This window comes from Delphinapterus leucas, chromosome 11 (assembly GCF_059928025.1).
Source record: "Delphinapterus leucas isolate spDelLeu-1000000601 "Yukka" chromosome 11, BTC_Dleu_Yukka2, whole genome shotgun sequence".
Taxonomy (NCBI): Eukaryota; Metazoa; Chordata; class Mammalia; order Artiodactyla; family Monodontidae; genus Delphinapterus; species Delphinapterus leucas.
Window position 1 is genome coordinate 40,325,876 of NC_143139.1, and position 25,735 is coordinate 40,351,610.

Below are 25,735 nucleotides of genomic sequence, written 5' to 3' on the forward strand. Positions count from 1 at the left end.
TTGTGATCCTCCTGTGTTGGGTGCCTATATATTTATAATTGTTATATCTTCTTCTTGGATTGATCCCTTGATCATTATATAGTGTCCTTCCTTGTCTCTTGTAACATTTTTTATTTTAAAGTCTATTTTATTTGATATGAGTATTGCTACTCCAGCTTTCTTTTGATTTCCATTTGCATGGAATATCTTTTTCCATCCCCTCATTTTCAGTCTGTATGTGTCCCTAGGTCTGAAGTGGGTTTCTTGTAAACAGCATATATATGGGTCTTGTTTTTGTATCCATTCAGCGAGCCTGTGTCTTTTGGTTGGAGCATTTAATCCATTCACGATTAAGGTAATTATCAATATTTTTGTTCCTATTGCCATTTTCTTAATTGTTTTGGGTTTGTTTTTGTAGGTCATTTTCTTCTCTTGTGTTTCCCACTTAGAGAAGTTCCTTTAGCGTTTGTGGTAGAGCTGGTTTGGTGGTGCTGAATTCTCTTAGCTTTTGCTTGCCTGTCAAGCTTTTGATTTCTCCATTGAATCTGAATGAGAGCCTTGCCAGGTAGAGTAATGTTGGTTGTAGGTTCTTTCCTTTCATCACTTTAAATAAGTCATGCCACTCCCTTCTGGCTTGTAGAGTTTCTGTTGAGAAATCAGCTGTTAACCTTATGGGAGTTCCCTTGCATGTTATTTGTCGTTTTTCCCTTGCTGCTTTCAGTAATTTTTCTTCGTCTTTAATTTTTGCCAATTTGATTACCATGTGTCTCGGCGTGTTTCTCCTTGGCTTTATCCTGTATGGGACTCTGCGCTTCCTGGACTTGGGTGGCTATTTCCTTTCCGATGTTAGGGAAGTTTTTGACTATAATCTCTTCAGATATTTTCTCGGATTCTTTCTCTCTCTCTTCTCCTTCTGGGACCCCTATAATGTGAATGTTCTTGTGTTTAATGTTGTCCCAGAGGTCTCTTAGGCTGTCTTCATTTATTTGCACTCTTTTTTCTTCATTCTGTTCCGCAGCAGGGAATTCCACCATTCTGTCTTCCAGGTCCCTTATCCGTTCTTCTGCCTCAGTTATTCTGCTATTAATTCCTTCTAGTGTATTTTTCGTCTCAGTTATTGTATTGTTCATCTCTGTTGGTTTGTTCTTTATTCTTCTATGTCTTTGTTAAACGTTTCTTGCATCTTCTCAATCTTTGCCTCCATTCTTTTTCCGAGGTCTTGGATCATCTTCACTGTCATTATTCTGAATTCTTTTTCTGGAAGGTTGCCTGTCTCCACTTCACTTAGTTGTTTTTCTGGGGTTTTATCTTGTTCCTTCATCTGGGACATAGCCCTCTGCCTTTTCATTTTGTCTATCTTTCTGTGAATGTGGTTTTTGTTCCACAGGCTGCAGGATTGTAGTGCTTGCTTCTGTTGTCTGCCCTCTGGTGGATGAGGCTATCTAGGAGGTTTGTGCAAGTTTCCTGATGGGAGGGACTGGTAGTGGGTAGAGCTGGCTGTTGCCCTGGTGAGCAGAGCTCAGTCAGAATCATTTTTAATAATTGCATGCTGTTTCATAGTATGCTTTAACATAATATATTTAATCCATCCCCCATTCTTGGACATTTAGGCTCTTCGTGTTTTTTCAACTTTAGACACCATGTGCATTGCGTAGTCTTAAACACTGTATCTTTTCTTAATTTCTTTAGAATCAATTCCTGCCCCCTGCCTGCCTGCTTCTCTAGTCCTGTAGTAACATTTGTGGGTCCTGTAACAAGTTGTGTATTTTACATCTCTTTTACACAATTCACTTTTCTTGCCAGTCTTATCTTTCATGTCACAGTTTGGGTGACCCCTCCCCTTATCACTCACTCCCAGGGCTGGGTTCTAGGTGCCTTTCATATGCCACCTCTTAGTTCCTTTTATCAACCCTCTTGTAGCATTTCCCACACTGTTTTGTGTGTTACTTATCTTCTTCTTTCGTTAGACTATGAACTATGGACTATAAGCTCATTGTGGGCAGCGTTGGCATCTTCTCTCTTCTACATTGAAACATTGCCTGACACATGATATGTCTCTTCGCATTTTTATGCAGGTGGTTTTTCTATCTTCATTTTAGGAATCAAATTCTACCTTCTCTATTCCAGTACAGCACTTTTACACTTACAGTCTAGAGTTTACCATATACTGCTTGGTATTATGGTTCAGACCCCAGTAAGTCTTCCCCAGAGATTGTCACTTCTTAGGGCAGTTCCACTCATCTTTGTCACCTCCAGAGAACTTAGGGCAGTGCCTTGTAAGCAGCCATAAATGTTTACATTGAATTGATTCATATGCTCTTCATTAGGCCTGTCTTCCACTCATGTTTCTTGTTAACCACTTGTTTCCTTGTTTCTCACCTAAGCTTTTTGTCTTCTTAATTGTGGTAAAAAACACGTCTCGTAAAATTTATCATCCTAACCATTTTTAAGCGTACATTCAGTAGTGTTAGGTATATTCCACTGTTGTGAAACAGATCACCAGAACTTTTTCATCTTGCAAATCTGAAACTCTGTGCCCATCAAACAACTCCCCATTTTACCCCTTCTCCTGGTTACCAGCCCCTGGTAACCACCATTCTACTTCCTGTTTCTATTGGTTTGACTACTCTAGGTACCTCATATAAGTAAAATCATACAATATTTGTCTTTTTGTGACAGGCTTCTTTCACTTAACATAATGTCCTCAAGGTTCATCCATGTTTTAGTATGTGTCACAATTTCCTTCCTTTTTAAGGCTGAATGATATTCCATTTTATATATACACACAGACACACACACACATACACACATATATCACACTTCCTTTATTCATTCATCCATCAGTGGACATTTAGGTTGCTTCCACATCTTGGCTATTGTGAATAATGCTGCAGTGAACATGGGAGTGCACATATCTCTTCTTCGAGACCCTGCTTTCAGTTCTTTTGGATATATACCCGGAAGTAGGATTGCTGTATCATATGGTAGTTCTATGTGTAATTTTTTGAGTAATCGCCATACTGTTTTTCATAGCAGTCACACCATTTTACACTCCCATGAACAGTGCACAAGGATTCCAATTTCTCTGTATCCTTGCCAGCACTTATTTTCTGTTTGTTTTTGATAGCAGCCATCCTGATGCGTGTGAGGTGATAAGTCACTGTGTTGTTGTTTTTAATTGAACTGTAGTTGATTTAAATATTGTGTTAGCTTCAGGTGTATAGGAAAGTGATTCAGTTATATATATATATTCCTTTTCAGATTCTTTTCTGTTATATGTTATTACAAGATATCGAATATAGTTCCCTATGCTATACAGTAAATCCTTGTTGTTTATTTTATAGTGGTGTGTTTTTGAAGTCACTGTGTGTTTGATTCGCATTTTCCTGATAATTAGTGATGCTGAGCCTGTTTTCATATCCTTGTTGGCCATTTATATATCATCTGTAGAGAAATGTCTAATAAAGTCCTTTGCTCATTTTTTTTGTTTTGTTTTGTTTTTTGTGGTACACGGGCCTCTCACTGCTGTGGCCCCTCCTGCTGTGGAGCACAGGCTCCGGATGCGCAGGCCCAGCGGCCATGGCTCACGGGCCCAGCCGCTCCGCGGCATGTGGGATTCTCCCGGACCGGGGCACAAACCCGCATCCCCCGCATCAGCAGACAGACTCCCAACCACTGCGCCACCAGGGAAGCCCCTTTGCTCATTTTTTGATCAGGTTATTTGCTTTTTTAATTGTTGAGTTGTGGGAGTCCTTTATATAGTCTGGATATTAACTCCTTATCAGATCTGTGATTTGTAAACACTTTAAAAATTTTACCTTTATTGAGTTATAATTGACACATAAAATTGTAGGAGATTTAAAGTATACATTGTAGTAATTTGGAAGCATACACATTGTGAAAGGATTTCCCCCTCTGGTTAATTTTTTTAAAAAATAAATTTACTTACTTACTTATTTATTTATTTATCTATGGCTGCATTGGGTCTTCGTTGCTGCGCACGGGCGTTCTCTAGTTGCGGCGAGTGGGGGCTCCTCTTCGTTGCAGTGCGCAGTCTTCTCATTGCGGTGGCTTCTCTTGTTGAGGAGCATGGGTTCTAGGCGTGTAAGCTTCAGTAGTTGTGGCACATGGCCTCAGTAGTTGTGGCTTATGGGCTCTAGAGCACAGGCTCAGTAGTTATGGCACACGGGCTTAGTTGCTCCGCGGCATGTGGGATTTACCTGGACCACGGCTCGAACCCATGTCACCTGCATTGGCAGGTGGATTCTTAACCACTGTGCCACCAGGGAAGTCCCCCTCTGGGTTAATTTTCTTTTCTTTTCTTTTCCTTTTTTCCCCCCGGTATGCGGGTCTGTCACTGTTGTGGCCTCTCCCGTTGCGGAGCACAGGCTCCGGACACGCAGGCCCAGCGACCATGGCTCACGGGCCCAGCTGCTCCGCGGCACGTGGGATCCTCCCGGACCGGGGCACAAACCCGCGTGCCCTGCATCAGCAGGCGGACTCCCAACCACTGCGCCACCAGGGAAGCCGCCCCTCTGGTTAATTTTAACACACTTATCACCTCACATATGCATGTATGAATTTAATTAATTAATTATTTATTTCTGGCGAGAACATTTAAATTCTCTTTTAGCTACTTTAGTTATACAATAGAGTGCTACTAGATATAGTCACCAGGTTTTACATTAGATCCTCAGACCTTATTCATCTTACAGCTGAAAGGTTTTATCCTTTTACCACCTCTCCATATTTTCTCTAGCCCACAGCCCCTGGCAATCACTTTTTTACTGTTTCTGTGAGTTTGACTTTTTTTAAAAATTCCACATATAAGTAATACCATGCAGTATTTGTGTTTCTGTCTGACTTATTTCATTTAACATAATGCCCTCAAGGTTCATCCATGTAGTTGCAAAGGGAAATTTGTAAATATTTTCTCCTGTTCTGTAGGTTGCCTTGTTACTCTGTTGATTGTGTCCTTTGATACATGGAAGTTTTTAAGTTTGATGCAGTCCCATTTGTCTACTTTTGCTTTTGTTTCCTGGGCTTTTGGTGTTATATCCAAGAAATCATTCCCCATTCCAATGTCGTAAAGCTTTTCCCCTAAAGTTTCCCCATAAAGCTTTATAGTTTCAGGTCTTACATTTAGGTCTTTAGTTATTTGGGGTTGGTTTTTGCAGATGGTGTAAGGTAAGAGTGCAACATCATTCACTTCCATGTAAATATCCAGTTTTCCTGGCACCATTTGTTGAAGAGATTGTCCTTTCTCCATTGAGTAGTCTTGGTACCCTTTCACTTAAGCTGTTTTTTCAACTGTCATTTTATTTGCGAGATCGTTTGATTAAATCTCACTCCTACTATACTGAAGTATCATGGAGGCAGGGATTGTGACTGTTTTGCCGACCTTTGTACCCCAGCATGTAGCACAGTGCCTCACACTTAGTATAGGCACTCAACATTCATTTATTGAGTAAATGAGTTAAGCAGTTTGGCAAGAGCCAGCATGTATATTGCAGGTCGGTTTGAGAAATATTGCCAGAAGTGTTGCCAGGTAGGACTGAATTACATATCTGATAGCACTGTCCATTTTATCTAAATAGGATTGTTATTCTGACAGCCAATATACAGTCTTTTAAAAAAATCTCCTGAAAGAGGCCTTTGGTTCATTTCTCTTTTCCTTTATAATTGAATTTTTACTGAAATTTTATTTGTATTGAAATTTTATATGCACGTATTTCAAAGTTAAATAATTTTATAAGATTTCACCACAAGCAGGAGTCTTCTGCTCATCCCATTCACCCAATCTCTTTCTCTCTAGAGCTTTTAGCTGATTCGTTTAGGTTTTACCTTTATGCCTTTATGTAACATGCAGACATTACTTCTTTTTGATTTTCAGTTTTGGTTGTTTTTTTTTGCCTTATATATTAGTTCCCACCTCAGGCACCCACCTACATTTTCTGTACCACTTTCCTCTCCATATAGCATAATTGTGGTTAAATGTTAGATTGATATTAAATGTTCACATTATTATGACTATATAAATGCTATTGACACTAAATATTGTGGTACGCCATTAACATTTCTTCTTTCCTGCTTAAATTTGTTTTCTTTGGAATTGTTCGATATTTTTATTTGCTTGTTTTCTATGTATTTATCATTCATATGTCTCCAAACTCTCTCCCAGTTGCCATTAACATTTCTTCTTTCCTGCTTAAATATGTTTTCTTTGGAATTGTTCGATATTTTTATTTGCTTATTTTCTATGTATTTATCATTCATATGTCTCCAAACTCTCTCCCAGTTGCCCGAGTCTCCCCTTTATGTGATCGTTTGCATTAAGTATTCTGTCGGTTTCACCTTCTTGAACAGGTCCATCCTGGAGCCTTCTGACCCACTCTGGTGTAGATGGGTTGATCTGGTTGTGTGGCACAGCTGTAGAGGGGATCACCTTTCTCTAGGCACCTCAGGATTGCCCTTGCTTTTTGTGTTGCATCCTCTGGTTTCTGGGTTCCATGTCTTTACCTTGGGGTTTACTCCTTCACTTTGGCTGAGTGCATCCCTGAAAGACATCTCTACATGCCTCTTACTTTTTCAGTACGGAGTCCACCTCCTCAACTGTGCTGGTGTCCCCCATTCTAAAGATGCTCTATTTTGTCTTCTAGATAATAAATCTGTGGTCTTCTGCTAGGGTGAGGAAAGGGCATTCTCTTGGTTGCATGGAGGAAGGGAGAACATCTGCGAGTCTAACTTTTCTTAAACAAACTTTCAACAAATCTTCCTATTTGTAACCTACTTTCACCCCCATTTCCAGAAGGAACTGGTCCAGCCCATTCCTGAGCCTTTTGGATTTTCACAGTGTAAATTGCCCCGCTTCCCCATTGCCACTTAGGATTCAGCTTTCTTGGGTCTGCTCAGTCAGCTATCACTTTATCCTGCTTCACGTCTCTTCGACTTCTCATCTTTATACCAACTACTCATCTATTGGTATGTCTTCCTCCTTGCAGGGTTTTGCCACTAGGAAAACAGGTGTTTACTTGTTATGTAGAAAACACATGAATAATAGAACAAACATAATAGGAAGGCTGAGTTTATTATCCTAAATGATAATACATATTGTGAGACTTTCTGAATTGCTAAGTCTTGGTTCTTTGTGTATAAAATGGGGTAATAATCTCTTCCTACTTTACGGGACTTTGGGAGGCAAATGAGATAGATGGAGCAAAAGTGTTTGGGAAGCTCTGAAATGGTATGTAATTTTTGTGCTCATCTTGCTTTCTACACGTGGTTCAGGCAGAGGTCCGGGAGGTGCTTTCCGAGTGTGGTGTGTGTGCAACAGTGGGAATTAGTAGATCCCTGGGGACATGGCTGCAACTTGGGTGGTATCTCCACTTTTGTGTGGAAGCCATCGCTGCTCTGTCCTCTTAGCTTGGTAGATCTGAAGCATTGGTTATACCATTCCTGGTAGTGACACTGATGTTCTCACAGCAGTTGCAGGGCCTCCCTAGGCAGAGGACACTGCAAGGATGCATGATGATGGCTGCCCCCTGCTGAACTGTGGCTTATGGGCTGCTCTGGGGGAGATACTCCCTGAGGGATCTGCTGGAGCCCATGGTGGGCAAAATCCAGCAAAAATTTATTACCATTATTGTGACTATATCTATATGCATGGCCAGCATAGCCCTGGAAGAATTTAAGTTATATAAACTTTGTGAATCTTAGTAAATACAGTCTAGCATTCTTGTTGTTTCTCCTAAGGTTGAACTTGCGTCTCTGCCATATAATTGGCATACTTCCTTGTTTAACTAAACATGTTTCCTTTTTTAAATAAGGAAAACTAAGTACATAAATGGTAGTGTTATAGATAGTAAAGAGTGAACGTTGGGACTTACCTGGGGGTCCAGTGGTTAAGACGTCGCCTTCTAATGCATGGGGTTCGGGTTTGATCCCTGGTCGGGGAGCTAAGATCCCACATGCCTCGGGGCCAAAAAGCCAAAACATAAAACAAAAGCAGTATTGTAACAAATTCAGTAAAGACTTTAAAATGGTCCACATCAAAAAAAGAAAAAAGAACAGTGAACATCAGCACAATGCAATGTAAATTGTCACAAATTTCAAGATTTATAGGGTTTTATTAAATAGATTAACTCAATCTAGTTCAAAAACTTTTAGAGATTGCATTGTTTTGATCAATCTCCTTTACCCTTAGAGATAACCCAAATAACAGAAAAACGTAAATAGTTTCAGATACAGCAGTGCTGGCTGAGGATATCAAGGTGATTTAAAAGTTTCTGTGCTTCTGCCAAGGGTATCATTGAGAACCCTACACTCCTAGGATTGAAAGGAACCTTAGGGATTCTCTGTTCTGACATTTTTTATAGATGTGGAAATTGGGGTCCTGAGAGGTGGGGTAGTTTGCTTGAGGTCACTGAGTTGGCAACACTATTTCTGAACTTGTTCCAACAAGGAGCATCTCAACAACAGTTCAGAGAGCTTCCAGTCAGAAATGGCCAGATTAATATGCCTAACAACCTCTATTCTTTCTCATACTTCAATTAATGTCAGTAAAGAAAAAAAAAGTTGGGCTTCCCTGGTGGAGCAGTGGTTAAGAATCCACCTGCCAATGCAGGGGACACGGGTTTGAGCCCTGGTCTGGGAAGATCCCACATGCGGCAGAGCAACTAAGTTTGTGCACCACAGCTATTAAGCCTGTGCTCTAAAGCCCGCGAGCCACAACTACTGAGCTCACGTGCCACAACTACTGAAACCCACGTGCCTAGAGCACGTGCTCCGCAACAAGAGAAGCCACCACAATGAGAAGCCCGCGCACCGCAATGAAGAGTAGCCCCCACTCACCGCAACTAGAGAGAAAGCCCACGTGCAGCAACGAAGACCCAACCCAGCCCAAAAAATTAATTAATTAAAAAAAAAGTTAAGCATTACCTCGTAAGGTAAAACAGAAGTATAGAAGAGACAACAGCAACAAAGTTTTGAAATTTGCAGAGCAAGTGGATAAGTGATAGCTGACTGAGCAGACAAGAAAGCTGAACCTTAGTGGCAATGGGGAAGCAAGGCGACTGTGTAAATCCAAAAAGCTCAGGAATGGGCTAGACCAGTTCGTTCTGGTGATGGGAGTAAAAGTAGGTTACAAACAAAGATTCATTGAAAGTTTGTTTAAGAAAAGTTAAGACTTGCAGATACTCTCCCTCCTCCATGCAGCCATGAGAATTCCTCATCCTAGCAGAAGACTACAGATTTATTTTCTAAAGAGGGTAAAATAGAGGATCTCTAGAATGGGGGACACCAGGCACAGTTGAGGGCAAAGAGGGCATGCTGTCAAGGCACTTTCTACTCATGTGTAATTTCTCTCCATACCTAGTATCATATATCAAAGTTGATTTAGTTCCAAATTTGCGACACAGGTGATTAGGTGACCCCCACCCCCACCCCTTCCCCAGAAAGGGACAGACTTCTTACTAACCATTCTCCCACTGAGTGAATCCTTTAGGTTTTTGGGTAACATTTCATTTTACCTTTTCTTTCCTCTCCTGTAATTTAGAAGCTAATCTTCACAGAAATGAAGAGGATGATATAATGAAGTTTAAAAGTCGAAGGGTAAATATTTTCTTGGTAGTATACCAGTTTTGTCCTAACAATTGGGCTAAGCAGCAGTTGGTGCTTTAGGAAGATATTATTGTATTCGTCCGTAGATCTTGCAAGTCACCTTAGATGTTTTGGCCATGGAGGTGGGGATGGCGTACAAAGAATCCTAAGATGTATTCTTTGCTCTTGTAGAAGGAATCGAACCCGTGTCCCCTGCATTGGCAGGTATATTCTTAACCACTGCGCCATCAGGGAAGTCCGAGTGTGTTTTCATATTATGTATTCTACAGTTTGTCATTGTATTTCCAGATTCATTAAAAGGCAGAGAATCTTCTGTGGACATTTTCTAATGCTTCCATATGCAGACCTTTATTTTTCATCCCCACACATCTCCAGTTGCGACTTTTACATAGTTAAATTTATTTGTTTAAAGAGAGCTACACATCTGTCCGTCTGTTTTTGTCGTTGTTTTTCAAAGAGAGCTACCAGTAGCTTCTGTGGAACTCTTCAGAGTAAATAAGTTAAATTAGCATACCTATGAACACATTGCATCTAAGATGACAGAGTACCTTGGTTTATGGAAATGATATTCCTGAGAGGTTGTCTATAAAGTAATTTCTGTATATATAAATTTGTTTTTGTTTGTTTGTTTGTTTGTTTGTTTTTTGACTGTGCTGTGTGGCATGCGGGATCTTAGTTCTCCGACCAGGGATCAAACCTATGCCCCCTGCAGGGGAAGCATGGAGTTCTAATCACTGGACCACCAGAGAAGTCCCTATATATATATTTGTTTTATTATATAACTGAAGAAATTAATTGATTCTAACGTAATACTGTTCAATCTCTTTTGTAATTATTGGTTTGTTTCCCTTTGAGGGATTCTTAATCTGCTAGTAAGTGACCAAGTTTTATCTCTGTATTGTGAGATAAGTCCTTCTTGATTGAATGAAAGAGAATAAATAATATAGTGTCATAATTCAGATATTTGGAATCACTTTCCAAAGTGACATGTGAATTGTTTAGTTATCTCAACTGACCTCTTGACTGCTGGGTACAAGCTTCTGAATAAAAAGAGGTGGTAGAGGGGCTTCCTTGGTGGCGCAGTGGTTGAGAGTCCGCCTGCCAATGCAGGGGAAACGGGTTCGTGCCCCGGTCCGGGAAGATCCCACATGCCGCGGAGTGGCTGGGCCCGTGAGCCATGGCTGCTGAGCCTGCGCGTCTGGAGCCTGTACTCTGCAATGGGAGAGGCCACAACAGTGAGAGGCCTGCGTACCACAAAAAAAAAAAAAAGAGGTGGTAGAGGAAGGGGAAGTGTCATGAACTGTTCTTCCAGATTTTGGATCAGGTCTTAAATAGTGGTTATCCCTGATTCTAGAATAAAAAAACTATAGGGCATAGTAAGGGAGTATAGATGGTAATAAGGACAGGAAGGAAGTTAGCCTTTAGGTCTCTTCTGTACATAGCGTTGGAGCAAATGCTTAAAAGCATAACTTTTCCATCCCTTACAGCAATGCTGTTTGTTTGTTTGCTTATTCATTCATTCATGCATGCATGCATGCATGCATGCTGCACTGCACAGCATGCAGGATCTTAGTTCCCTGACCACTGATTAAACACTCGCCCCCTGCAGTGGAAGTGCGGAGTCTTAACCACTGGACTGCCAGAGAAGTCCCAGCAATGCTATTTATATTGAAAGTTATGGAGTTAATTTTCTTTAAAAATATCCTCAGGTTATTTTATGGTCAGATTAATATGTCACCTAAGTACAATTCATTAGTATGACTTTATGGCCTTTGGGTGGCCAGGGGTGGGGTAGGGACAGACTGATTGTAGTACAATATGAAATGTAAGCCAAATAAATACTTAGTCATGTTGGTACCAAGGGAATAATTGTAACTCTTACGAACCGCCAGATCCATTTTAACTGTCTTGTAAAATCTAACTGCCATCTGTCTAGAAATGATTTAATATCTCAGTTGACTTAGCTGCCACAAAGAAACCTATAATACTTTAATAAAATTAGGTATAGAATAATTGTTAAAATTTTAAGGTTATAAAGCATAGCTTTATTTACTCATGGAACCAGAAAACCAGTGCACCAATTTTCATTCAGTTCATTTGTTTGGGAGCTGCTGGTTGTTTGGTTTCAACGTATGCTTAAGTCTTGTTGAGATGTAATTTCTTCCACTTTGTTTCCTTTCCTTTTTTTTTTTAAGCTCTTGTTCTGTGTACCTTCTTTGATCCTTAAGCCTTGAAGCATTGACATGACATGTGGCAAATTTATTTTTCAGTCCTTAGGTGGTGAGGATTGAGTTAATCATGTATCCCAATTCATGGCACACCATCAGCACTGATCTGTGCAAGTCTTCTCTCTTAGCTTTCAGAATTAATTAGAATTAATTAATTTCTCTTTTGCCTCCACTTTCCACTTCTGTTCTCAGTCCCCCATAGTTAACTGTTCTAATATGTTTGATGTATTTTTGTAAATATATAGTAGTGTTTTTTTTTGGTGTGTGTGTTGTTAAATTTACCTAAATGGTGTGCTGTAGTCTTTGTTCTGCTTCTTATCCCCCTCAACCCCTGCCTCCTTCCCCCCTTTAAAGACTATTTTTGTTGCTGTGTATATATCTAGTTCTTTGTTTCTAACTGCCATCTACTGTCTATAAATGATTTGTTCTCTCAGTAATAGACACCCAGATTGCTTTCAACTCCCCACCACCACAGACAATGGGATAAACAGCCTTGCACTTGTTCTCCTGTGGTCCTGCGGGAGAATTTTCTGGACATCTGCATAAGAGTGGATTGCTACATGTACTTTGATTAAGCACTGCCAGATTTGGGCTCTTTGTCAGTGTGCACAATGGATCCTGTTTCTCCATCTTCCTGCCAGCGCTTGGCTTTATCTACCTTTCTAAGTTTTGCCTATCTGATAGGGGTAAAGTGGTATCTTAATGTTGTTTTAATTTGCATTCTCCCATTACTAATGACCTGCAGCATCTCTTTGTATACAATTAATCCATTTTGAATGCCCCTTCAGTGAATTACCTGTTCATATCTTTCGCCCATTTCTTTAATTAGAGTTTCTGTCTTTTCTTGGTTGATTTGCAGAAGTCTTTTATCTAGTTTAGAATATTAGCCTGGTATTTGCCTTATCCCAGTCTGTGATAATACGTTAATTTTGTCAGTGGTGCCCTTTGTTGAGCAGAAGCTAACCTTGATGTAATAAGTCTATAATTTTTTTTACCTTATGGCTTTCTGGGTCTTGTTAAATATAATAAAGATATTCTGTAGTTTTAATGATATATTTTTATAATTCAGCTTTTTACATGAGGTCTTTAATCTGTCAGAGTCCATCTTTGTATATGGCTTAGAATAGTAATTTTTTCTGCATGTAGTAAGGCTGTTTCTCCAACCCCATGAACTAATTTGTGGTACCACTGTCCTTATATATCACATTCCTGTGTTTTCATGGCTCTCTCTCTTTTTTTTTTTTATGTTTTTTTGTTTTTGTTTTGTTTTTTTGCGCTATGTGGGCCTCTCACTGTTGTGGCCTCTCCCGTTGCGGAGCACAGGCTCCGGGCGTACAGGCTCAGCGGCCATGGCTCATGGGCCCAGCCACTCTGCGGCATGTGGGATCTTGCCGGACCGGGGCACGAACCTGTGTCCCTTGCATCGGCAGGCGCACTCTCAACCACTGCGCCACCAGGGAAGCCCCATGGCTCTCTTTTTTAATAGTCTTTGTTTTTTTAGATATATTTGTTTTTTCTCACATGAGTACCATCTGGTTTTTTTTTTTTCTTTCTTTCACTCAGCTTTGTGCTGTCTTAAAAACTCATATGGTACATAAGTTAAAAAGACGTCATTTCTTTCTCAAATTAATCTGTAAAATCAGTGTAGTCCCAATTAAATTCCGTCTATTTTTTCCCTTTAGATTTGGCAGACATTTACAAATTTGAATGGAAAAGTAGAGGTCTTTTTCAAAATTGATCTACCACTTTCTGGTCCTCTTAATGCTTAGTCTGTCTAAGCTCACAACTTTTCTTGTGCCAACTTTGGCATTTTATATTTTTCTGGCAATGTATCCACTTCATTTCTTTTTTTAAGAATAAAATTTTTATTTTAGAACAAGTTTAGATTTACAGAAAAATGTGGAGATAGTACAGAAAGTTCCCATTACTACTGACATATTCTCTTAGCCTTTCTTCATCTTTGTTTTGCCTTCATTTCTGAAGGATATCTTCACTGAATTTATTATAGAATTTTGAATGACAGTACTTTTCTCTGAGCACTTTAAAATTATTGTTCCACCATCTACTGGCTTCCATAGTTTCTGATGAGAAGTCTGCATTTATTTAGATTATTGTTCCCCTATGTGTAATATGACTCTTTTTTCTTTTCTGGGTACTTTTAAGATTTTTTTTTCAGCACTTTGATTATGATGTGTTTGGATATGATTTTCTTTAAATTTGTCCTGTTTGGGTTTTCTTCAATCTCTAAATTTATGTCTTTCACCAAATTTGGGAAGTATATAGCCATTATTTCTTCAATTATTTTTTCTACACCAAGCAATTTCTTCTCTCCTTCTGTGATTCCAATGACATGGATGATAGTGTTTCATAGTTCTCTGAGGCTGTGTTAACTTTTTTCAGTCTCTTTCCTTTTTGGTCTTCATATTGAATCATAATATTCATCTGTCTTTATGGTCATTGAGTTTTCCCCCGTTATCTCAATTCTGCTATCCAGCCCATCCTGTGATCTTTTTTTGTTTTGTTTTGTTTTGTTTCGTTTTCACAGGCCTCTCACTGTTGTGGCCTCTCCCACTGCGAAGCACAGGCTCCGGACGCAGGCTCAGCGGCCATGGCTCACGGGCCCAGCCGCTCCGGGGCACGAACCCGCGTCCCCTGCATCGGCAGGTGGACCCTCAACCACTGCGCCACCAGGGAAGCCCCCATCCTGTGATCTTTTTATTTGACATACTTTACTTTTCTGTTGTAAAATTTCCATTTGGTTCTCTTAAAAACACTTTTTAAAAAAGTATTTTATTTTATTATTTATTTATTTATTTTGGCTGTGTTGGGTCTTCATTGCTGTGTGTGGGCTTTCTCTAGCTGCAGTGCGCAGACTTCTCACTGCAATGGCTTCTCTTGTTACGGAGCATGGGCCCTAGGCACACGAGCTTCAGTAATTGTGGCGCATGGGCTTAGTTGCTCTGCGGCATGTGGGATCTTCCCGGAGCAGGGCTTGAACCCATGTCTCCTGCATTGGCAGGTGGACTCTTAACCACTGTGCCACTAGGGAAGCCCTTAAAAACACTTTTATTTTGAAATAATTATAGATTTATAGGAAGTTGCAAAGAAACGTGCAGAAAAGTTCCATGCACTCTTTTCCTAGCCTCTCTCAGTGTTAACATTTTGTGTAACTCTCATATGTTATTAATAATAAGAAATTGACATTGGTACAATCCATAGAGCGTATTCAGATTTTTCCAGTTACACATGCACTTGTGTGTGTGGGTACAAGTATGTGGGTATGGTTTTATGCAATTTTATCATGTGTTGTATCATGTAACTACCACCACAGTCAAACTGCAGAACTGTATCATCATCCTTTTGGGTTTTTTTCATTGTTTCTACTTTTCTGTTGAGAACATCAGAAACAAAACACCTTTCAAGAGTGTTTACCTTTACCTCATGGAGCATGGTTATAATAACTGCTTTAAATTCTCTGATAATTCTAATATTGAATATCTGTTTAATTTTGGTTTTGGAATCTATTGATTTTTTTCCCCAAAGAATCAGTTACATTTTCTTCCTTCTTTGTATGTCGAGTAATTTTGAATTGTGTCATGGACATATTGAATATTATGTTGTGAGATTTTGGGTGCTGTTAAAATCCTCTGGAGAATGTCGAGATTCTTTTGTTTTAGCTGACAGTTGACTTGGTTAGGTTCAGATCATAAGTTTGGTTTCACCTTCTGTGAATGGTGGTTCCAGTGTCATTTCAGTTCTCAGCATTTGTTATGCTCTTTGGAACTACACTGCCCATGCACTAATCAGACTTGGGCAATGTCATATTGTAGTTCAGACTCAAAGCAGTTGCTGTCCTTCTTTGGATTTATTCTACACATGTGAACTTGGAGAGCAGACAGACACTTTAGGGGGTGGACACAGGGGAGAAGGACTCAGCCCAAGACTTAACATTTGTTTATATGTAGAATTGTTTATATGTCCTCTTTCCAGTTTTTTCTTGATTGGTATATCCCTACATTCTTGGGCTTCCAGAGGCCCCTTTCCCATGTAGTTCTGTGGAGAAGGAAAAAAGGAAAAAATTTACATTGTACTCTGGCTTGCTTTGGCTCTTTTTTCCAGTCCCCTGGCCAGAACAAGAAAGTTTCTCTCAGCACTTTTAGAGAGAGAGAGAGAGAGAGAGAGAGAGTGTGTGTGTGTACGTGCGCGTGCGCTGTGCCATTGTGAATTGGCTACCTGGACAAAGCCATTCTTGGGTCAAAGCTGGGCGGTGAAGGAATTTAAAAAGAAAAAAATAAAAAGGCGAGGAAATTCACTGGTACTGTAATTTTTCAAGTTTTTACTTCCCTTCCCTACTTGCCTGTTATTTATGTACTTTTCTCCATCCTCGGGTAGTTTTTTTTTTTTCTGTTTTCAGTTCAGTGTTTTTAGTTGTAATCAGTGGGAGAGAGAGGCTATAGTGGGCTTACTCTGTCTTGGCATCTTTGGTAGAGTGTAATTTGTTAATTTCAGGGCAAAAAAAGTATCAAATAGTAGAGAAACTAGTTAAGGGCATGGATTTGTGAAAGCAGAGAACTATCTGGTACTGAATATAAGCTTTCCATGGAACTGCTTCCCAGTCTGGGAAGAGTGTTGAGCTGTTAGAATCCATCAATGGTGTTAAACCTAGTGGGGGAATTTGAGTAGTGAGCTGGGGGTGCAGTCATGCCTTGTCCATTTTTTTGTAGACCAAACATAGTAGGTTGAAGCATATGCAATTGACAATATTTGACTGTCTTTGACTTACAAAAACCGCATTTTCTCATGATTTAACCTATATTTAACTCTCAGTTCTGCAATTTGAAGAAAGAAAATGAAACCTCAAGTTTAAATATGATCTGTATTAAGGTGATGCTTGATGCTTTAACAGACAAATACAAAATCTCAGAGGCATAACACAGTCCAAAATGGACATTCCCGTTGTTGGACAGCGAATGGGGGAAGCTGCTCAGTGAGGTCATGTAGAGACTCAGGATGATGAAGTCTCCTCCATTGTTCATACATGGCTTCCAGGTGTCCTGGGGGTTGATATCCAGCCAGGAGACTGGGAAAGGGAAAGGGTGACAAAAAGAGAGGGTAACAAAGCTTCTTAATCTTAGCCCAAAGTGGGTATGGTATGTTGGATTGGTGAGAACCAACCTAGATGTGGGGTGGGGGGTGGGGTGGGAGGGCAGGAAATGTATTCTGTATTTGTCAGCTGCTTTCCAGCACCAGTTGTGATGGGAAACATGAACCTCCGGTGGGCAGCCGGCCATCTCTGCCATACTACTTCTTGATCACTTGGAGAACATCTTTTGCTGTGTGCATTAGTTTGCTAGGGCTGCTGTAACAGAGACTAACAAAGACCACAAACTGGGTGGCTTAAACAATAGAAATTAATTTTCTCACAGTTCTGGAGGCTAGAAGTCCAAGGCCAGTGTGTCAGCAGGTTTCATTTTTTCTGAGGTCTCTCCCCTTGGCTTGCACACAGTGCCTTCTCACTGTGTCCTCACCTGGTCTTTTCTCTATGTGTGCTCATCTCTGGTGTCTCAGTGTGTCCAAATTTCCTCTTTTAACAAGAAACCAGTTCGATTGGATTAGGGCCCATCCTAAGGGCCTCATTTTAACTTACTTACCTCTTTAAAGGCTCTGTCTCAAAGTACAGTCACATTCTGAGGTACCGGGGGTTAGGGCTTCAGTGTATGAATTTTAAGGGGACAGAATTCAGCCCATAACACACACTCTACATTTATAACAAATGAATATGTTTTTACTAAAAGTAGTCATACTGCATTAAATAAAAGAAGAAAGTAATGTTAGATATATGTTATAATTATACTTTTACTGGATCTGTAATAAATTTTAAATTATACATATTAATGAAGATTGCCAGTGTCTCAAAGGCATTTTTCCTTATTTATTAATCAAGGAAAAAAGTTTAGTGATGAAGATAGTTTAGTTTTTAGCAAACGTGATCGTTTTCCTCTTCCAGAGTTTGTGTTTGGTTCTTATTGTAGCTTATCCAAGGGGTATGTTAATTACTGAGATAGTAAAGAGAGTTACTAAACACGTCTCCTATAAGAAAATCACCACCCTCTACAGTGTAAAAGTAAATCTCTAAGTGTATATTGGACATTTTAGAATTTTGTCTTGTTGTGACTTGCTAAATGACATTTTGTTACTGAAAACCAAGGCGATGTTATGTGGTTGGTAATATCCTTTTTAGCCTACCAGACACTTGAAGGTGAAAGAGAATGTGCCTGTGAATTCCACCATCCGAACTGTTGGACCCCTTCCCTTGGGTCTGCTCTTTTGTCACTATTTCCAGTGTGTTGGAGGTGAAGCTCTAAGGCAGTGTTCCCCAACCTTTTTTGGCACCGGGGACTGGTTTCCTGGAAGGCGACTTTTCCACAGATGGTGGGGGGCGGGGTCGTGGGGATCGTTCAGGCGGTAATGCTAGTGTTGGGGAGTGTTGGGGAGTGGCAGATGAAGCTTGGCTTGCTCACCCACTGCTCACCTCCTGCTGTGTGACCCAGTCAGCAGCCTGGGGGTTGGGGACCCCTCCTCTAAGGGAAGGATGAGGCTCTTAACCCTTTATGTAGGTGGTGATTAAAGATTGTGTAGCCTCACTGTCGACTGTCAGACCCTTTTTTTGACTTCTCAGGATTACCTTTTACCAAATGGTGGTTTGAGATTCAGCTCTCTTTTATATAACTATGCTCCACGTTTATAGATTTCTTTTCTTTTTTTCTTTCTTCCTTCCTTCCTTCCTTTCTTTCTCTTTCTTTCTCTCTTTTTCTCTCTTTCCTTCCTCCCTCCCTCCCTCCCTCCCTCCTTGTGGCTCGCAAGATCTTAGTTCCCCAACCAGGGATTGAACCCAGGCCCAGGCAGTGAAAGCGCCAAGTCCTAACCACTGGACCTCTGGGGAATTCCCTACTCCACCTTTAAAGGAACTATAATTATGATTTTAAAAGTTATTATATAAATATCAGGTAAACATTGGTCACTTTAGAGATTTTGCTTTTATACTTGTTTTCATAATTAACTATTTTAAAAGTTATATAGATATCAGATGAATACTGGTTTTTAAAAAGATTTTGTTTTTTACATGTTTCTTTATTTATTGTGAAACTAATAAGTCTAAAAATCTTCTAGCTTCCAAGAAGGAGTAACAACTCAGCTTCTGTGTTGACATTTGCTGCTAATTGTTGAAGTGAGAAATCTTTTGCAGTTTGGTGTAGAAACTTGTCACCTCTATTTATGAAGTTATCCAATTCCTTTGTGAGAGATTCAGTAGTCAGACTGGTTTTTTGCTGTGTCATGATTCCTTTATCACTTCTGAAAATCAACTCTAGAAGATTTTCCAAGTCTTGGTTAAAAATGAGAAAGTTCCATAATTTTCCCTTATATGTTATTTAACATGTTCATATATTGAAAACAGATCTAGGGGATTCTGTAGTATATAATATATATGTTTCCTCTCTCTCTCTTTTGCTTTCTCTCCCCCACCTCTCCCCGACCCTGCCTTTCTTTATATATATATGTATTTAAACACCTACAGTGTTCTACATGTATTAATTGGATCAGTAAATATTTGAGCACCTGCTAAGGTCAAACATTGTTCTGCATGAGACAGTTGCTGACTGCCTAAAGATATAGGCAGCAATATGTGACTATAGGTTGTGTAAACAATTCTTTTCAATACCTTGAGTTACTTGAGGCCTTCCTTTCAGTGAGCAACCTTTAATTTGTAAAATGATAGTCTCAGAAGTTTTGATTTCATTCTTTCAACAAGACGTTTATTAACTGCTTTACTATTTTAGTAGATTGTAGGGATAGCAAAATGACTCTGACCCAGTTCTTGTCCACAAAGAGCTCACAGTCTAATCAGGAGCTGACTTGTAATGAAAAGGAGATTAAAGTTTGATTCTATGTTGAGGTAAATGATAATAGAAGTATGAAAAGAAAATGCCATGGCAACATAGGGGAGAGGTTGGGGAAAGGGTTTGCCAGGAAAAGCCTCACAGGGAATATATTATTGTTGGCAGCCCCTTGAATGACTTTGGCTGTAAGTAGATGGGAGTTCAATTCTCTGTGACCCTTGGAACCTAGGCCTTTTAATTATTCATAAATAACTTAAGCATACATCTAGGACTGGGAATTTATTTAAAAGATGCATCTGTCTTTCTAGTTTAAACTTTAGTTTAACTAGTCCTTTAGGAATAGGCATTTAAGGATGCAGCTGTATGGCAGCATTACAGATGTTTGCTCTTCAGAGTCCCTTATAACACAGTTACAGTTATCCTGCTTTGCTTAGGTTGCCCTTTCCTTTTTAACAAAAAATATTTCTCATTTGTCTTCATTCAGTCCATATAAACAAAGCAAAACTTTTAAAAACAAATCAGAAACTTGGATCTACTCTACTTTAACATCCTCATGTGTCTTCCTTTTCTCTTCAACACTAAGATGTCCGTCACATGCTGATACACAAATATTACCCCCAGACTAAGATCGTAGTCGCGTCAAACTTTGCTGAGTAATATATGGCTGCTTTTTAAAAGAAATATACCTTTACAAAGGAGATTCTGGTTTTTTTCATTTATATATTATGAAATTAAGATATATTTCCTAGAAAAAATATTTTGCTGTAAGCAGAACTGAAAGCATTTGCTAGGAGAGAGTTAAGGGTTGCTAAACTCGAGGCATGCAGGATTGGTGGTGAGCCGAGAATGCTTTCACAACAATTTGATTCAGCAAACATTTACTGAATGCTGTGGTCAAAGCACTGCTGCTAGACCCTCTGACGGGTCAGAAAATGAACATAGGCTCTGTTTTGAAGGATCTTCCAATTTACTGCACTGTTTCTGAGTCTCCTCTGTTCCATTCTCCATCTTTGCCATTTCCCAGATAATGAAAATTAGAGCTGTGATTTATCAATTCTGTAAGCTGGAAAGGCTATAAAATTAGTTTGCTTAAAATGTTGGTTGCTGGTTCTCCGTAGTGCTGCCAGTATTTAAAATAACGGAAAATATTTGGTGTCTCCTTCCGCAAATTAACATTTCCATGAGTGGCTGCTTTTCATAGAGCATCTTGAGCCAGCCCCTCTCGTGCTGTGAGTCTTCATTGACAGTATTAAATCAGATCTGAGCAGCTCTAGGAGACAGTTGAGAGTTTGAGAATATGCCCAGTGTCAGCATCTTGGCTAGAGTGTGCTGTGAAACAAAGAAAACTCTTGGCACCCAGTAAGTGGTTAGGCATGTACCATTCTATGTGTGAGCTCCAATAAATAAAGCAACGTAGGGCATTCCGTGCTTTCATTTGGGCAGAACTAAATGGTTAAGTGTCCTTTTAGGCTTTCCACTAAGTCTGTCCCAGGCAGTCAGCCCATAATCCAGAAGATGTAAAATCTTCAAATACAGCCACTTATCTTTATTATGTAGAGCTCTGTGCTGGGTGCTTCAGGCTGTAAAGAGACAAGACTGAGTACCTGTCAAGTAGCTTACAGATTGAGTAGCACCCTGGTCTAGCTGTTCCACCTGTCATCCCACTACAGGTCCATTTTTTCCTGGCCTACCCTGGTCTGTAGCCACCTACCACTTGGTGTTGACCCATCATCATTCAGTATGGTTATTCCAACACAATCTCTATAACCTATCCTGAATGTAGAGTGGATATTGGAAACAGTAGAAGAGATGGGCCTTGATCCCTGGACAGGGTCTGCAGTGATTGGTGAAGCCCATTGTGGCGCTATTCACTTGAGGTACTGCTTCAGGGCCATTTTATTTTTCTGACTGAGTCCCATGATTGTCATGGAACAGGCAGAACCCAGATAGGAAGCAGTCTTTAAAAATGGTTAGCCCAATTTTGTTTACGTTTCCTTTTTCTACAGTGTGTATTTTTCCTTCCTCAGACTAAAAATAGCACAATGTAGTGTATAATAGTGTGGGGTTATTTGCATGAAATCACTAAATTCATTTATTCAAATAATTTGTCTTCTCAAGTATTTTTAAAGTGACCAGGGATAAATATTTATGAATTATATTTAAGTACTTGGAGGGTATTTTGGAAATGTGTTTTTCTTAAGAATAGATTTGTGCTATGGTTTCCTTGACTATGTTTGATGATATTAAGAGTTCTTGGAAATTTTTTCCAAAGTCTTGCAATTTGAAAGTGGGTGGAGTGTTTGGAATTAATTTCAGCTGTAATTATATCTTTAATGGTGGTAGTCTCTTGCCTGTTTCATATTATAACAAATGAGAAGTGCAACACCCTCATCATCAAAATACTTAAGAAACTTGCATCTAAAAGGAAGATGGGGAACTAATACAACCTGTTTAGAAGTCTTGAGTTATTTTACTATGATTACACTAAATTAGATTAATTAGATTATATTTATCTAAAGTTAGGTGGTTGTTTACTTAAACCTGGTGTTAAGATCTAGAAAGGAGGGGAGAGCAATAAAAGCACCTTTCTCCCCCACCAAAGTTTTCAATAAATTGAATAAAAACTAAAGGATTAGCAAATGGTGGCCATAATATTACCTTTATTATTGATAACGGTGAAGGTAAAGGAAGCAGCTTAATATTAGAGCCAGATTGGCTTGCTAACTAAGTTCCAAAATTAGGCAGACCTACCCCCTGGTCACAAGTAGTGCTGGATTAGTGAAGGCAATATGTGGTATACAGAGCCTCCACCCAACCCAATTCCTATAGGCAGCTCACTCATATGAGGAAGAAGGGCACAACTGGACCATTTATTTTTCCCAGATTTGCCAATCAGATCAGTTGCTTCCCTCCCCAGGATAGAAGCATCTAAGTGGCAAAGAAATGCCAGAGATGTTACAACTGGTAGGGCTCCGTTCACAGAAGGGGACTTCAGAAATGAGGAATAAGCACTCCCCACTAGCATTTGGCTTCTTCTCCTATGCATGGTTTCTATGAAGAATGCGTTGGTGCCAGGTAGGAAATGGTAGCATAACTAGGCCAGGAGCAAACCTTTGTTTTGAGGAAGAGGCCTTATAACAATTGGCCTCTTGAAAATTATAGCAAACGTTTGTTTACCAGAATCATAGAAATTGTCTGTCCTTAGGCAGCCCTTGCTGCCTTTCTGAAACATCTGTGATTTAGCATGCTTTACTGGGCATTAAATGAAGGCCCACAATTTAGTCTTCTGCTGTCCTTTAGCATTTTAAAATATACTTGCTGTTCTGTCTCTTCTTTGAGTTTTCTTCACAGACTCATTTTGTCTCCTCCCCCAAACCCTAGTGTTTCCCATGATCGTAGCCAACTTTCTTCTCACTTGACACTCTCACCTTGGCTGCCAGCCATTTACACAGTTTTAACTGTTTAGTATCTTGATGATTTCCGAATCTTTATCTCCACCCAGACCTCTGTTCTGAGCTCCATATTTATATGTCCAGCACTCTATTTAACAGTTCCACCTGGGTCATGTAAAACTGACTTATTCTTCCTGCACACTCTCAACTCCATCAGTCAGAAATCCTTGTCTTTTGTTTTGTGTCCACAGTCTTTGTGAGTGGCATCTCAGCCTATCCACTAGGTTAGGCCAGAAACGTGGGTGTCACCTCAGCAGGCTCTTCCTCTCCTTTATTGCTTACCTCCCAGGTCAGGGGTCAGTATCTGGCCAGAGACCTGTGAGCCAAGAATGGTTTTTACATTTTTAAGTGGTTGTTTAAAATAAGCATATATGTGTATTTGTTACAGAGACCCTATGTTGTCTGCAAAGACTAAGTATTTACTATCTGACCCCTGTCTGAGGCCAGCAAGTCTTATCAGTTCTCCCTCTAAAACATCACTTTTAATTGTTTCTTTCTATCCCCCCTCGCCCCCCAAAATCTCACCTGCCCTGTTTCTCCCTTGGCCTCCTAACTAAGTGTTGTCATATTTCTTTATAAAACACAGAACCTAGTGATGTCCTCTCTTGTTTAAAATCCTGCAGTGTCTTTTGCCCTTTTCTCCTCTGTTTTCTGCCTGCAACCTCTTCAACCTGTAGGACTCTGCTCAGTTGTCACCTTTTCCTTAAGCCCACCTGCCTTCTTATGGAGTTATGCCCCTATTCCAACTGGTCTGTACTTCTGTTATTACACATTCTAGATTGTGTTCTGAGAATCCATTCGCCATTCGGTCATCCCTACAACACTGTGCGTACCTGGAGGACAGGTTCCATCTCCTATTCGTTTCTATGTCTTCTTTAGCTAGCTGTGTGTGGCATGTCAGAGGACTGTAATGACTTAATGGGTGCTTTAAGAAATAGTTCTTATTCCTAAGATATGAAAAAATATTAGTAGTCTAAAGATATCATAAATCAGTTTGAGTTGGTAGGCAGGATTTATAACATCTAGACTTTTGATAGAGTCATGCTACATTCTCTTGATTTCTGTTTCATAGCTTTTTCAGTATTACATTTTTAATTTTGAGATAGTTGTAGATTCACAGGCAGTTATGAAGAAATAATACCAAGCTATCCCAGTTATCTTTTACCCAGTTCCCCCAATGGTAACATATTGCAAAACTGTAGTACAAGGTCACAACCAGGATATTGGCATTGAGGCAGTCAAGATACAGAACATTTCCATTAACAGGGATCCCTCCTGTTCCCTTTTATAGCCACACCCACTTCCCCTCCCACGGCAGCTTGCCCCTCCCCCATGGCAATCACTAACCTGTTCTCCATTTCTGCAATTGTCATTTCAAGAATGCTATCTAAGTGGAATCAGAGTATGTAACCTTTTGGGGTTGGATTTTTTTCACTCAGCATAATTCTCTAGAGATTCATCCAGGTTGTTTTGTGTATCAGTAGTTTTCCTTTTTGTTTCTTTTTGTTGCTGAATTTTCATAACTTTTAAAAGATGAAACTCTCCCCTATTTATATATCACTGCAGTTTTTTTTTTTTTTAAGGCTATTTACATTTTTTTCCTCTTGTTCTTTATCTGTAACAGTGGTTTTCAAACTTTGTACTCTTCCCCTGTACTTTTTTTTTGGCGGTACGCAGGCCTCTCACTGTTGTGGCCTCTCCTGTTGTGGAGCACAGGCTCCGGACACGCAGGCTCAGCAGCCATGGCTCAGGGGCCTAGCCGCTCCACGGCATGTGGGATCTTCCTGAACCGGGTCACGAACCCGTGTCCCCTGCATCAGAAGGTGGGCTCTCAACCACTGCGCCATCAGGGAAGCCCCAAACTTTGTACTCTTAAATTGAGACTCAAAGAGCCTTTGTTTATATGTGTATTGCATCTATCATTATTCACTTACTACATTATAACTTAAAACTGAAATATTTTAAAAATATTTAATTCACTTAAAATAACAATAAATCTATTACATTCTCATAAGTAACATATTTTTATGAGAAATACCTGTTTTCGTAAACAAAAAACATTTAATGAAAAGAAAAGCACTGTTTTACATTTTTTGTGACTCTAATGTCTGGATTCTCATATCTACTTACTCATTTAATCTGTTATGATAAATTGTTTTGGTTTAAGTATATGAAGAAAATCTGGCCTCACATAGCTATGTAGTTAGAAAAACCAGGAGATAGTCTTATCATATAACTGTGGATAGTCTTCTATGGTACTACACCCAAACTCAAGTGATAGTTTATTAAAGATTAGTTACAATGTAGGATGGGAAACCAATAACTTTTCATACTGTTACATTAAAATTATAGTTTGAATGGGTCATTAACTTGTGTATGATTTTTTGTTTTTAACATCATGCATTGGTCATTTGGAAAACATTGAATCGCTGTGTTAGTTACATCTTCCAAATTGTGACACATTTCATTATACATTGTCAAAAATTATATTTGTTAATCTCACCTTCAGTCTCATAAGAAAAAATGCTGAGTATTGGGAAGCTGTCAATCTCAAGTTTTC

General features: G+C 39.6%; 1 protein-coding gene and 1 long non-coding RNA gene across 6 annotated transcripts in view; both read left to right on the forward strand.

Moving 5' to 3' along the window:
* The window catches only part of LOC149747996 (uncharacterized), a 74,132-nt gene extending 48,446 nt beyond the window's left edge, over positions 1-25,686 (forward strand). The window contains exon 2 of the long non-coding RNA XR_016394925.1: positions 1-25,686. This exon is cut by the window's left edge and continues 22,140 nt beyond it. This is a non-coding gene — a long non-coding RNA (uncharacterized LOC149747996).
* The window catches only part of DIP2B (DIP2 acetate--CoA ligase B (putative)), a 239,195-nt gene that overhangs the window by 48,683 nt on the left and 164,777 nt on the right, over positions 1-25,735 (forward strand). The gene's annotated exons all lie outside the window — the stretch shown is intronic.